The sequence below is a fragment of the Lepeophtheirus salmonis genome, chromosome 7 (genome assembly GCF_016086655.4).
Source record: "Lepeophtheirus salmonis chromosome 7, UVic_Lsal_1.4, whole genome shotgun sequence".
Classification (NCBI taxonomy): Eukaryota; Metazoa; Arthropoda; class Copepoda; order Siphonostomatoida; family Caligidae; genus Lepeophtheirus; species Lepeophtheirus salmonis.
This window is the reverse complement of record NC_052137.2, coordinates 1,598,091-1,610,739: the sequence shown is the minus strand read 5'-3', so window position 1 is coordinate 1,610,739 and position 12,649 is coordinate 1,598,091. Positions and strand designations below refer to the sequence as shown.

Genomic DNA, 12,649 nt, shown 5'->3' with positions numbered 1-12,649 from the left:
AATTCGTTACAAAAACAAAAAAAAAACCTGAGCTCTCTATAGCTAACGTACAAGTTGAGAAAATGACACTTGAACGTGATCGACGAATTTCCATTCACGTACTCCATGGAGTTGGGCGTCTCCAGGATCACTGTCTACGCCGTCAGCAAGTCTGACACATTGGAGAGGAAGAAGGGCCCTGTCAAAAAGGACAAATTGGACCCGGAGGATCTAAAGAAACAGTCTCCTTTAGTCCTCAGAAACCCATCTCCTCAGTTGGAAGACTCTTTTGAATTCTTTGTTGAAACTTTTGGGCCACTGGATCCCTGTTGCCAACTCCGTAGACTACACATTTTGGATGCATGTCAAGGGGAATGCCTGCAGTGTCTGTCATCTAAACACTGAGGTCCTCAAAGCCACTGTCAGCCAGCACACCAATGACAAAGGACTACATCTGAAGTGGGCGCCAGGCCTTCAGTTCCACATGGAAGTCATCATTTCTGTTAAGGGAGGGTACATTAATGATTAAGAGAGCTCAGACACACATCTTTTTATAGCCTTAATTTGTTTGAAAGTCTATCATTCATTAATAAATTATAACTTGTTGAAGTGTTCAGATTTTGATGAATCACACAATACATTATATAAATATTTTGATCTATTATAGGGATATTTTTCGAACTTACTTGTTTGATTTAGGAGACTTATATTGGCCCCAATATGGTGTCATTCAAATTAAAATATTTCAATTTATTAATCTTTACCCGCGTGGCGATCAATTTTAAATACTTTACAAGTGTAATTTCGAACTCACTCACAGGTACAATTATAATAACTTGTCTATAGAAATGGACGATAGTTCATCGAATAATACAAATGTAATCCCCAACTCAATTTTGAAGAAAATCATTTTTAGCTTGCTTTTGTGTTCACCTTACAATATAATTATGTAAAATGCCTTTTAGGCAGAGTAGTGGAGAGAAGGGGCGGGTAGACGGGAGGGGGGGGATGGAAAAGAAAGGAAGAGAATGACAAAAATCAGATATATTTTACACAAGTTTTGTTTTTTGATGACATTTTAAAATCTCTAAAGATATTTTGTCAAGAATATTCGGACAAGAAAACAACAAAAAAACAACCACATACACACTAGCATACCATTGCATGTATGGAGATTATTTGTATAACAGGAATACCTTTTTTAACGAATATTAGTCTTTCAAATGTATCTCATACTTGTGTTGGGTTCAATTATTAATCGAAATGAAAAAAAAGGAGTAGTAAACTCAAAAATTGTCTGAAAATGATTCAAAATCGATCAATTTTTTTTTTTTGGGGGGAGAATATTCGACCTTGCTTGAACTTGAATTTATATAATTCAGTTGAGTTTAAGGGCAGTTCTTTGCAACATGTTTTAGACTGGACTGGACCCGATAATTTAGGAGCTTCTTCTAAGTTAAGTATAAAGTATCATTTGAGTCCAAGTCAAGATCGCAAGTCTCGAGTCCAAGTCTTACATTCTGGTTATTTCAGAATAAGGTTTCACATACATATATATAATGAGCATAATTTATTTCTCCTCCCCTCTCCCCCTTTCGAAAAGTCCACCTGTATGATGACAATTTCCAATTATTTTTTTTCATTTATATCAGTTGAAGCTGGATTTCTTAGCTAACGAAAAAGTAGTGTAACATTGTTATATATTAATTAATTATAAAAATTGAAGCAAAAATGGTTAGTGACTCTGATATTGTACAAGGTTAGAAAGATTGTGAAGAATGAAAAAGCCTCAGGGATCGACCTAGAAGTGGTACACCAATCAAATTGCAGGAGAGAAAACATGAAATTCTTACCCAAAGACTTTTGGCCTTGCCAGGCTCATGATCTGAACTCTTTAAACTTTTCAGTATGATGACATATTCAGTATGAAGCCTGTAGAGTTCCCACAGCTGTATCACCAACCTATAGGCCTCTATGGAGGCCTATTGGAGGACTTACATGGCTAAAGTGTATACTGCTTTCTGATCTCGTCTGGAGGCTTCAATTAATGCTAGTGGAAATCAAATTCATGAAAAATATTCATAATGTTTAAATCAAAAAGTTTTTTTAGAGATTTTCTATGACAACCTCATTCTAATCTGTTTCACATTGTTATTTATAGCACAATCAAAGGGTCAAGGACTTGTCGAATATCCGGTATAATCTATATGCCATCTTTCCTTTCAAAATTTTCATCCCATTCCATCTACTTTTTGACGTTATAGATACTTTTATCTAGAGTCTTCTCGAAGACTCCAATAGCCTTAAAATTTCAGTTGGATTGAGATCCGTACAATTAATTTAAAGAGTTTATGCCTTGTTTCACCCTCTGATAACATATTTTTCATAAATGAAAAAAAATTAAAAATAAATACATTCTCTTAAGGCTGATATTTCATAGCAACAATAAATATTCGGAACTTTTAAAGTCAGTCACTTGAAATCTTTGTAGTTTAGCATAATTTGAATGTGTACATTTAAAGTTACCATGCAATATTATGAATGTTCTTATATACTCGTACATAGGTATATTACCTCCTATAGGAGGTAACGATGGGTATCATTTCAAAGAGAACAATGAAGGGGAAAAAATTCCATTATTTAATTCTTTTCTTATATCATGAAACATCCATATTTTGTTCCTATATATGTATATATACATTAGTGATGGGGTTCGGCCTGAAAAACCTAGCCTAAGACTGTTCTGATTTTTGATGGCCCGAATATACTTGGTACTTTAAAAGAAAAATTCGGTAAGGATTACACATGGATTCGATGTTAAAATATTTTCTGATCCGATATGCTGTGTGGTCAATGGAAATCTGAACACTTACTAATTCAATACTTATTGAAGACTGAGAAATTGAAATTAATTCATATTTTGTTATATTAAAGCATAAGCAATTAGTTACAAAACAAAACAAGTCTAAGCTCTCTACCTAACGTACAAGACGAGAAAACGACAGTTGAACGTGATCGATGAATTTCCATTCGTGCACTTCAAGGAGTTGGGCGTCTCCAAGACCAACGACTACGCCGTCCGAAACGTTTGAGAGGAAGAATGGCTTTGTCAAAAAAGATAAACTGGACCCAGAGGAGTTAAAGGCAACATCCCAGGCCAATCCCCTCAAGACCCTAAGGGCCCAAGCAAGAGATCTTGGGATGTCACACCAGACTACCTAGAGAGCTATCAAAAAAGTGGGTGCAAGCCTTGTTAGGGTGGAGGGCCACTTTTCACACCAGAAATGAAAGAAACACATATCCTCCGTGAGAATACTCTATTGAATGAGCCTTTTGAGTCCTTGGGAACTCTTTTTTAACACCCTACAGCCCTGATGCCAACTACACCTTTTGTCGAGGAGAACGTCTACAGTTTGTATCATCCAAACACCAAGGCCCTCAAAACCACTGCCAGCCAGCACTGGAACCCCATTATAGATGACTACATCGCAGAGAGTTTCAGGTCTTTCTCTGCTATCTGGAACCCATAATTACCACTAAGGGCGGCTAAATTAATTATTTAGAGAGCTTAGACACTATTTATAGTATTAATTTTGTTGAAATTCTATTGTTAATCAATAAATAATATATCTTGATGAAGTTTAAAATTCAATGTGTCCTGATTTACATGGACCACTCGGTATGTACATGTATCCGTAAAGCATTTATTTTGTTTTGTCAAAATTGGTATGTTTTGCTTGCCAACACCTATAACGTATACAATAAACTATACCATTTCAGCTGTTTTAGTAACCATAAAAGACTGATAAGGAGTGGCCCTTGGACTGACACATTTTATAAGATAGAAAAAATAACTTACAACCGAACTGAAGCAAAAAATCGGTCTTGGATCGAGTTTCAACACTAATATGTAGACTTGAATAAGAAAGAAAGGCATTTAAATATGGTTGGTTTGAAGGTATATTATTTATAAGAAAGGGCCAAAGAGAGGGAAAGAGAGAAATAATGAGATAGACCTTAGAAGACCTTTAGAGTATTATAATGACAAAAAAAATATCATCAATTAAATAAAGAATAAACGGTTTTTCTCTTTTACATAATTCACAAAATAAAAAGAGTAAAAATTTCAAAATAAAAGTTGGGAAATTAATGATGTATATTTAACTATGTTCTGAGAGAGTCACTCTAATAATTATTTCTACGAGGTGGAATGTGCAGACTGGCTCTGAAAATATTCTTTTTTATTTAATTATTTTTCCTTTGATAACAAACAATGAAGAAATCTAAAGTATAGTTTAATAAAAAAACGCTTTTCAAAAAAGTATATATTTTATGTACATCATTAAAAATTGCGTGTTATACGCGGTACTCTAATGATTTATATATACTCACACTTTTCATAAGAAAGAATGATTTTAGACATTTTAATAGCTTTTGAAAGATTGTTTATTTGTCTAAAGTAGTTATAAAATACAAAATTGATCTACTTTGAATCATATTCAATATTTTATAGGTAGGGAACGATCGGAATCGTTCCCTGGATTGCCAGAGAAGATGCGATAAATCCTCAAAAATCAACAACTACCCAAATGAAAAAAAAAAAAAAATAATTGGGTTTTACATCAAAATATGTGTGGTGCTCAACATAAAAACCATCTTGTACTAATTTGAAGAAAAAAAAAAATGCATTTTTTACTTTGTATATACGTAAGTACATACATCCCCATTTTTTATAGACATATTTATATAAATTATCGGCTTATTTTTTCAATTTATGGCATAAGTTAAGATACTCAAGAATTTTAGCTAATGTTTAAAATTTTTATTTGATTCAGGATACTTATATTGGCCCCAAAATGGCCCATTTTAACAATGAAATCTGTCAATTTATCATTCTTTTATTGGGGCGATTAATTTTGGCTACTTTAAGTGCAATTATTGACACACCCAAATAGAAATTGACCATAATTTGCGAAACAGTAGAAATGTAATTCATAATAACATGGAATAACAATAATTTTAGGTTGTTTTATCTGCTGACAATTATTAAGATATTGTGGAATTATTTGCTATTTTTATATAACAATAAGAGAATGAAACAATGCAGGAGATGTGATATACCCAGGGGTTGACGGTCGTACAAAATTAGCCTTTGGCATTTTGAAAAAAAAATAAAAAAATACTAGGCCAGAATACCACAAATATTGGCACTACTATGGAGGTCCTTTTGTTTTTATATAAGGTAAGTTCTGGAGTAGAAAAATATTGCAATATATATTTTAGTTACAAATCACCCATAATATTTGTTATCCATCATGTGGATTCGACAAATGAGCCCTTGACACAAGTTAATATAAATGGTTTAAACACAAAATTCCCTGTGTCAATGTGGTATTTAAAGGACGGTATTACGTAGTCAAACGGGCTAGATAGAAGCCTAAACCAACTGGTTTTTTTTACTAGCAACGGGCTAGCAGGGTAGCCTGTCTGTGGAGCCCTGGTTATACAACCCCTGTTCTACTTCTAGTGTTCACGGAATTTAGTGGAAATCCAGCAATACCTTAGTTAATTAATATGATTTACAATGAAAAAGGATTCCATTACATTGTTATAATTAAATAATTATTGTTTAAGACAAAAATATATTTTTGTCCTTTTTTGCTCTGGTTTTTCTGTTCTTTATGAACTCATAAAACTTTCATGAAACCTGCAATAGCAATTTCAATGCAAGGGTAGTTCTATTATATTGTAAGAAATTTTCAAACAATTTTATACTGATAATGATGAAAATTTATTTTAACTACGCTGTTGCAATAGAGTATCATTAAATATTATCTCTTAAAGAAATGATTTTAAAATCGGCCAACGAGCTAGCAGGATATGCCCCTTTTTAAAATCTTAACCACTAATTGTCGCTCACATATTGAAAAACTTTAATAACTGATTTTAGGGGTTAACCTTATGATGGAAGTATGATTTTGATATCAAATTATATGTTTTTTGGAGTGAGGAGCTTTCATTTCTTGGTATTTATTATCAGTATAAAACTAAGGGAAAGCAATGATTTTTAATGTTTTTATGTTTGAGAGTTATATCTTTGGGGCTTAATTTGAGGATGAAGGATTGCACAATTTTTTTTTTTTTTTTTGCTGATTTCTTGAAAAGTTGTGAATTTTTAAAACATTTAAAAAAAAATTTAATTTGCTGCTCATGGATTTTTGAAATTTTTCCACAAAAATTATGAAATTTTTTTAAAATAACTGCAGATTTTTGAAATGCTTTTCCAAAAAATGATTATTTAAAATTTTTTCCAGAAAAATTGCTACTTTTTTGAGTAGCTGTGTATTTTTGAAATTTTTAAAATTTAATATTTTTTTTTCTCAATATTTTTGAAATTTTTAAAATTTTTTTCTCAAAAATTTTAATTTTTGAAATTTTTAAAATTTAATATTTGCAATTTTTTTCTCAAAAATTTTAATTTTTATATTAATTACAAAAAATTCGAAAAACCAGGCCAAAAATCCCTCCCCCTTCCCCAAAAAAAAAAATATATATATATATATAACATCCTGTTGTTTTTTATGTGTAGTGGTCTTTTTTTCTTTTCTTTATAATAAGACAATTTAAAAAAAAATCTCTTATACCTATTCTAGTAAAATTACCCGTTCCAATGCCAATTCCTATCCTACATCCGATTTTGACATCATTTGTAACACTACTAACGATCTTTTGGCTATGTTACATCTCATCGTATTTTTTATTATTTTATTTTTACAGATCTTTTATTGTTGATGATATATACAGAAATAGATGTAAAAAATTGCGTTACTAAAAACATATAAAAATGTTGTAGTTTAAAATTAGACCAGCTACCTAACAACAATAAAAAAATAGGTTACTATTTAATATCTTCAATGTGTTACTTTAATCTCTCTTTAAAAAAAAAAAAATATATATATTTATATCATCTTGTCGGACGATACTCTTTAACGTAATATAGTATCGAAGGAATTCTGATATCCGATAGATAATTAAATCAATAATGAAATAATCCTAGGACAACCTACCAATCTTAGTATCTTGAGGTGAAAAACAGGATATAATTATTGCCCTCAAATCTTGCATTCACTCGACTTTCTTGGGATGATTTTCTCATTGAAACACCAAATACAATTGTGGCTTTAGTTCTCCTAATTTGGGGTCATGTTCAATGACAAGAACTCTTGAAATATTGCCATAAAAGGGCACTCAACAAATAAATACCAAACACCATTAAAGAACTTCCCACATTCTTTGCAAGGACTATTGAAAAAGAGATAATAACCTGCAGAGATATGGATTTGTGAATTAAATTTATTTTCTTCAACTTCATCAATCAATCACTTGCCCACTTGTAGGTCGAAAAATAACAATTGCTGCATGTCATTAGAAAGGTTTGGTGAATTTCAGCTTATGTTCAATTTGTTACTTGTCAGTTTTCGAACTTCCTTTTTTTGATATATTATTTTATTACAATATTTAAAAAAAAAAAAATATAAGACTAAAGTCATAAATTCAAATGTTTTTTCCCAGTATTTTGACGGAAATATTACATCATTTTTATACATAACTTAGGAAAGTAATAAATAATCTTACACATGAAGGGAAATAGTAGAATCCCACCTTTTTTTCCAGATGCCGATTCCAGAAAAAGCCCACGATTCTCTTATTCCGATTAATCGTCTCATCACTCATTACAATTACTACATATAAGAAGCTAGAAATGGTCCATGAAGTCAAAATACATAATTAGAGTTCTATAAAATATGATCTTAGTACGTGCAAGATTGATCTTTGAATATATTTGTGTGTATAGACTGTAGAACCATCATGGATAATACTATGTACATATAGGGGACAAACCTCTCCCCTTTCCCTCCATACTTTAATGAATAAAAGAGGAGGCTGTCAAGTGAAACATTCAAATACATGAACAATCAAAAATGAAGGAGTGTGGAGAAGGGAGGAAAAGAAAAAGTAAACCGTAAAAGGACAAAAAAGAAGAAAAGGAACATTTATTCAATAATATGTCAATAATCTGTATTGGTTAGTGATGTATTCAGTTTGATTTGCTATAAATATGACGTCAGTATACATTAAAACAATCTTGAAACAAAATAAAGAAAATAGTTTATCATATACAGGGATCGAAGATGAAATCCAATGGATTACTCGATATTATTGCTTTTAGCTTCAATCACAGCATTATATACTGCCTCTGAAGCGGGAACAGGTCTTGATGAAGAGGTCCCCGATCCTGAATCCGAAGTGCTCCTTGATGGTACTCACCAGACTTTCCTTAGTTGCTTGGGTCGTCTATTAGTGTGTGCCTAAAGGTAGTCTCTGACACAATAATCTATCAGATTAAGATCGGGGAGGCTGGGGAGCCAGTAGTTATTAGTCCTCTGACTAGGTGCAGAGTTCATCTGCCACAAATGCTCTGTCCAGTGATGTTACTGATGTCACGGTTGCTGATTTGTATTTGATTGTTAATTATTAATTTTTGAGCCCTGTATCAACTCATAACCTAAATTTGAATACGAAGCCTATAATTGACTGATATAAATTTATGAAATATTGAGCTGTATGTGTGCCAAAAAATATATTGGGTATTTGTTTAAGATTGTTTTTATGATAGCTCATATTTGAGCACATGTGCATGAGTGATTACTTAATACTCGGATGTTCTCTCTTCAATAGTTGAATAATAATGAATATAGTTTTAGAAAATAAACAATCATGTTCAGACTACCGACTACAAAAAACCAGTCCCGCTTTCTAGGACATATTTTATACACCTTTATTCGTATCTCAGGGTAGTTATTACTGTATTTTTGTATCTAGCCATTGTCATAGCTGACCTCTAATACAACCTTTTATGCCAAACTCCCAATCAAAATCCCTTTGTCATATCTTTGTATATTTTTTTCTCTATGCTGAATAATCAATTTTTTTCTCAGAAAATAAAGTTATGACGGATTTTCAAAAGGTTTAACTCTGCTTCGAGCCATAAAGCTTCATCATTCTCTTATCTACAACCCACAAAACCTTTTATTTCCCTTCTTTTCCATCTAATTAAAAAGAGAAAGGCAAACTAACCACAGAGTCTATATATTTATTTTAGGAAGTCTGTTTCTGGTTAACCCCTAACTTGATATTTTGATAAACATACATGCATAAAAATATATTCTAAGAAATAATATTATATACGCCTAATTCTACTTTAAATTTGTTGTACAGTTACTTTAACTTTTCCCTCCAAAAAAAAAAAAAACACACAAAGAAACTTTACTTCATTTTCTTTTGGTTAAAAAAATAAAGTTTTTTTTTTTTTTTTGTCAATTTATCATACATATGTATATTGATATTTCTACAATAAGCAAAGAATATATAATCTTATCTATAAAATAAAAGTATTCATTTTTGCTAAATAGATAAACTGTGGTTATGAAAGAAGACAAAGATGAAAAAAAAATGATTAAAAGACACTCAAAAATTGCGGGTAACGTGTGTTGGACGTCTTGTATCATTTTTTACTTTTTATTTCATAATAGTATAATAAATCCTGCATATTTATACATAAAGACCACGAACGGAAAGAAAAGAGAGAGGGAGTGCGAAAGGACGTAAAAGAAGGAGATTGATGTGAATTTCCTTCTTTTTTTTAACCATATACTTAGGTATTTGAGAATATTCAAAGAAGCTCTCCTCCCTCAGTTACTCTTTCATCAAAAGAATATTATCATTATATTATTAATAATATTGTTATTAAAGACGGTGGAGTTTGAATAGAATAATAAAAATAATTCTAATATAAAAGATTACTTTTATTCATTTCGTGGAGTCCCGAATATGTATAATGATTATATTAGTTTTTTTTTTTTTTTTTAGTTCTAGAAAATGTTTCAAAATATTATAAAGGAGATTATGCATGAGATTGGTGGACAATGTAAAATACTTTTATCTCAAATCCATAACCCAACCTCACTACTCTCTTATATAATATTATATGTAAGTATTATACTGTTAAATGACATGAAGATTTCCTTATAAACGTTCAGACATTTGTAGTGCTTAACAAAGAAACAATCTTCAACAAAAGGATAAATTTGGCTCTCAACACAAAAGCAGCATAAAATATTTTTCATTTAAAATTCACCCTGAGTACCTTTGACGAACGTTTAGCTTTTTTTTAAATTATTGTAACTAACCCTTGTGAATGTTTTGCAAATTGTACTCTTAATATAGTCAAAATAGAGCAGCCTTCACGGATTGATATATCTTCAAATCCATATCTATTTCTTTGGGAAACCTATTCTAAAAAATAACATGTATTTTTTGTAAAATAAATATGGTAGCCCTGATTCCTGAAAAATAGCTGTTGACATTTAAATTGTTGGGCGAGGGAAGTACTGAATTATCATCAATCTACTGTGAAAGAAGAACCATAACGAAATGAAAGATCTATAGATCTTTGATCAGTGAATGGATCCATCTTATGGGAAGGCGAAGTCTAAATAAATCTATGAATCCTTAACGTTCATCCCCATTAAAGTTGTGGAGATCATGGATACACATAAACTCCTTTCTGCTTCTCAGTCCTGGGCTAATCTAATTTGTCTACTAGACATGTTAAGGACTCATTATTTTCTCAGTCAAAACAAACTGGTTATCTTTCTGAGTACTCTAATCCCAGACCACACTTACTGAAAAGTATCCCTCATATATATTATCTAAAGTTCTCATTTTTTAGTTGAGTTATTGCGTCTGTAACAAAAAGTAGAAATTTTAAGCGAGATATATCCTGTAAAATCCGTTAAAGGGTTAAATAAAAAGAAATTAATAGGTTTAGGAATGGTTTCAGAGCGGTCACGATGTTATTTATTAGACTTTTGGATTGAAAATTTGTAAATTGAGAGTTTAGCAAATACTATTTGAGGTATTTTGAGCTATTTTCCCTCGGCTGCAATTAAAGCCTTGAGACATCACCGAAATGAGGAGCACGCTGAAGCAACCTCCTCTATGGACAGGAGCTCCCATACCTCCCTGATGGCTGACTTGAGGGAGTAAATGCTGTTGTGGTGGGTGCAGTTAGATTTGTTCTCCATGGTGCTTCATCAAAAATAGTTAAGAGCCTTGAGGTCGGGAGATGAAGAAAGAAAAAAAAAACTGTGCAAAATTGGACTTGAAAAAAAGTGGCATTGGTATTGGATTTTGTAGTTGTATATTCATTTGACAAGTTATCTAAGTCTTGCAGTAGAGAAGATGGGTTTCTTTTATTGCTGGTCTCACAATGCTCTATCCACTAACTTTTTTGATAGCTCTCTGGAGAGTCTGGCGTCAAACCCGAGATCTTTGGAATGGACCCTCATGGACTTAAGGGATTGGCCTGGGATGTTTTCTTTTACTCCCCTTGGCTCATTTGCCTTTTTGACAGATCCCTTCTTCCTCTTCAACGTTTCAGACTTACTGGTGGCGATCGACGGTGGTCCTGGATACGCCCATCTGTTTGGAGTGTTCGAATGGAAATTCATCGGTCATGTTCAAGTGTCATTTTCTCGTCTTGTACGTAAGGCAGAGAGCTTAGATTTGTTTTGTTTTGTAACTAATTGCTTATGCTTTAATATAACGAAATATGAGTTAATTTTAATCACTCAGCCTTAATTAATTATTGCACTTGTCAATGTTCAGATTTTAATGGATCTCTCGGTTTAAAACCTATTGCCAAATATTATATTAAGTATACATATATTTATCGTAAAGTACTTTTAATATTATTTATTCTGAGTCATGTAAAGATAAATTCCATCCGTGATTATTTACTACTACTACTCATAAACTATGTTCAAGGGATACTTGAGGAAAATCCCACGTGATTACCCTCATTAAAACAAAAAAAAAAAAAGAGGGAAAACATTTTCTCAAATTTACTTTTAATTTACTCTCATTATACCATTATCTAAATGGAGAGGAATCAGGAAGATGCGGGTAGTTTCAAAAAATGTTTATTAGGATAGCTTTCAAATGGGTGGATATTTTGCTATAAAATAAGGGGAGAACTTATCAGAGAAATACAACCAACATACTCGCTCTCATCACATATTCATACTCATTTTATAATAGTATTATATGCGAGAGAACGGAAATATGATACATATAACCTTTCAACAGACAGAAATTATTAAAAAATATATATGATGATTATGTATGTACAACAAACTATTTGGTTTTAAAGGTAGCTGATGTGCGCAGAGCCTTTCTCTTCTTTTTTTTTTTTTTATAATAATAATGTGTAGATCTTGTTTGTTTATCCCAAAGGAAATTAGAGAAACTTTCCTGCTTTGAACTCATTAGAGAATTTGTATCTTTCTCTTTTCCTCTAACAGATTTATGCATTTTTCAGTGTTTTTGTACATAACTTAATTGTAGTTAGGCATGTTATATGCCTACTCTGTAAAGAAGGCACAGGACAGGAGATGCTTTTTACCTATTTGTATAGATATGTATCTCAATACAAAATAAAGCTACAATAATTTATAAATTATTGTATCAGTCAAATGAAAAAATAATAAAAAACATGAAATTGTTTTCTCAAAATTGAGTGTTAATTACATTTGTATTTTTATATGAA

General features: G+C 31.6%; 1 protein-coding gene across 1 annotated transcript in view; it reads right to left on the bottom strand.

Annotated features, from left to right (window-relative positions):
• LOC121122127 (semaphorin-1A-like) overlaps positions 1 to 12,649 on the bottom strand; it is a 140,825-nt gene that overhangs the window by 26,899 nt on the left and 101,277 nt on the right.